Source organism: Lissotriton vulgaris, chromosome 1_1 (genome assembly GCF_964263255.1).
Source record: "Lissotriton vulgaris chromosome 1_1, aLisVul1.2, whole genome shotgun sequence".
Classification (NCBI taxonomy): Eukaryota; Metazoa; Chordata; class Amphibia; order Caudata; family Salamandridae; genus Lissotriton; species Lissotriton vulgaris.
In genome coordinates, this window is record NC_141685.1 from 964,463,049 (window position 1) to 964,466,303 (window position 3,255).

The following is a 3,255-nucleotide window of genomic DNA, read 5'->3' on the forward strand; positions in this document are numbered from 1 at the left end:
GGACAAATGGAAGTTAGCATGCTGCTCCACCAAAATCACGGTCCTTCATGGCAATGTATGGCACCCATATTGCGGTAGCTACCGCCTGGCACCTGCGGTGTATCACCGCCATGGACCATGCCCTTACAGCCAATGGGAACCGCAATCCAGGTGGTACAATGCAAGTTTTGGAAATCGCGGTAGGTGTGTTTCGCCACCACGGAGCCGGTCATTGGCTGCAATTCAAAGGTGCACCACTACGGTAGCGCCCGCCTGGCCCCTGCGGTGTGTCACCGCCATGGACCATGCCCATTACAGCCAATGGAAACCGCAATCACGGTAGCACAATGCAAGTTTTGAAAATCACAGTAGGCATGCTCCGCCACCGCGGAGCCGGTCATTTGACTCATTTGAAAAAGGCTGACCAGGAACACCAATTACAGCAGCTTAGAACCACTGAAACGACCCCAGGGGGCTATATATGAGTGGGAAGGAGTCCCACATTTCCACAGCCCACAGAGCCTCCTGCCTGAGACCCCTCACCACCACCTGCTGCTGCTCCTGTCTTCAGAGCCTGCTGCCTGAGACCCCTTATGTTGGACAGGCCACATGAAGGGCCGCTCCCCCCTCGGCCCGACCAGGCCCGAGCCCGGACACACAAGGGCCACACACCACCACTGCTCGTCTTCCGTCCCCTCCGGGACCCCGGCCCCTGAACATATCGACCTCGTGGGCCCGACCCACTACTGGCCCGCGCGCCCAGCCTGGGCGCCATCTTGGACACTCCACCACGAGGTCGCCTGGCCCCCGGCCGACCTCAACCCTGGGCCTAGCCAGGCCTCAGACATCCCGGCACCACCATCCACCCAGGAGGTGAGCGGGCTACTTGGCAAGTCAATGGGAGAAAGAGGCGTCGATGGCTCTCCCCCGCCAAGTGCCGCTCGCCCATCGCCTCCTCGGGCGCTGGCTCCACCCCCCTGCTGGGTGTCTGGACTCCCTCATCCCGGACCTCCCGACCTCCAAGTGCGAGGGTCCGGACATCAAAGGGCACCAGCCCTATAACTGGGGCAGCTCCAGAGCAGGAAGGCAGTTGTATCCTGGAGTCGAGAGACGCAGAGAAGAACTCATCCTTGACGGACTACTGGCGCTGCCGTAGCCCTGCCTTGCGCATCATCGTCCTGCCTGCTGGCGCTGCCGCAACCTTCGTAACCTTCGTAAACCTTCATCGTCGTCGGGACCTGCTGGCGTGGCCGCGGACCGTTTGTAACTACCATCTTCATCGGGACCTGCTGGCTCCGCCACGGACCGTCGCTTCCTTCGTCCATCTCGGGACCTGCTGGCTCCGCCGCGGCCCGATCATCTAGAACGCCGAGCTCGAGGATTGAGAGCTATACCCATCTTTTGGTAACAAGACTGTCCCGCTACCCTTCTCCCAAACCAGAGACCAGAATCGAGGGGACCCCTGAGTCCAGACCTCCTTGTACCATTCATCGTACTTAAAGAATTACCTATAAAGTATCGTTGAACTTTACCCTTGTGTGGTGTCCGTCTGTGGGGGGGAAGTTACTTGTCTGTACGATCGTCGGAGACGGCTCTCCCCGGAGACCTCTCCCCTTATCCTCGGCCGACCCTCCCGGTCCGTCTAACATTGGTGGCCAGCGGCGCGATCCGAATCACCGCATTATCGTACAGAGAGTAGCTCACCCCACGACGAAATCACGATGTCAAACAAAGAAAGCGGATCCACCGAGAAATTTCAGATGGAGAAATTGGACGAGTACAGCCATCATGAATTAAAACAATTCTGCATCGAACTAGGTATCGCTACCACCGGTCTAAGTACCAAGGACGATTTCAAGCATGCCCTAGAGTCTTGGGCAGAAACCGGGGCTGCCGGAACCCCCGATCAAAACATCGCAGCAATAGAAAAAAACACCACAGCCCCTGAGGAGCGAAGAACGGGTCTCTCGCAAGACGAGATCCAGGAACGAGAAAAAACCCGACTACACGAGCTGGAAATGGCCCGGCTCAAAATGGATGTTGAACTTAAGTTGGCCGAACAAAAAATAAACTTAGAGCACCTGCGTCTCCGAGAGGAAAGAGAGGAAAAACAGAGACAAAGGGAGCTCGAGGAGAAGAAATTGGCATATGAACACGAGCGAAAATTAGCTGAGATCGACCTACGCAAGCAGAATAAAGAAGTAGGGGTGCCCGAGCAACCCCACACCCCAGGGGCAACAGAGAAAAAGGTACACATCCCCAAGGATGTCGTTCGAGAATACTTCCGAGAGGACGACATCCAGCAATGGTTTAAGGCCTACGAAATCGCTATGACCGCCCACCGGATCGATAGAAGTGACTGGGGAGCCGGTCTATGGGGGAGATTCCTCAATGAGGGCCGTGACGCCCTGCTACAGCTCCCGGACCACCAGATGACCTCCTATGACCATATGAAAGCTGCACTCCTCACCCGCTATGGCCTCACACCCGAGATGTACCGTCAGAGGTTCCGAGACTGCACCCGCATCCCGGGTACAACTTGGGTAGACTATGTAAACTATTTTAGCCGAGCCTTCGAGGGCTGGATCAAAGGAAGCAAGGTCACAACTTACGAACAACTCTTCAATCTCATGGTATGGGAGCATCTATCGAACAATTGCTTCATTGAGCTCCGCCAGCACCTCCTCGACAGCAAATTGACCGATCCCCGGCAGCTCGCAGCCGAAGCTGACCGGTGGGAAATCACCAGAGTGGGCCGAAACGGGTCCTATGAACAGAGCCGGAACAACAACGGTCAGCACCGTCCCCGAGGAGGAGGAGGAGGCCAAGGACGCGGAAGAGACAACGCTCCGGTCACCCCCGCTACCAGCACCACCCCCCCGGCCAACCGGGGCAGCACCCCGGCGCGACCGGGATATCGAGCCAATGTTACGTGCCATCGATGCCAACGAGTCGGCCACTATGCAAACGACCCAAACTGCCCCCAGTATCAGAGCCCAAGACCCCGCCAAGTAGCCGCTGCTGCTCTGGGGGAGGAACAGATCTCAGAGGAACAAGAAGAATATGAGCAAGAGCATCAAGAATGGGAGCCAGCCGCCATGGCTCTAGCATGCTTAGGGGGGAAAGACATGGTCCCGCGGGTCCCCCTACCCGCTAACACCCAGAAGTACAGCCAATGGGTGAGCATCAATGGACGCCGGGCCGAAGCCCTCCGTGACACCGGGGCCAGTGTAACAGCCGTCCGCTGTCACCTGGTGACCCCAGAACAGTTCCTAC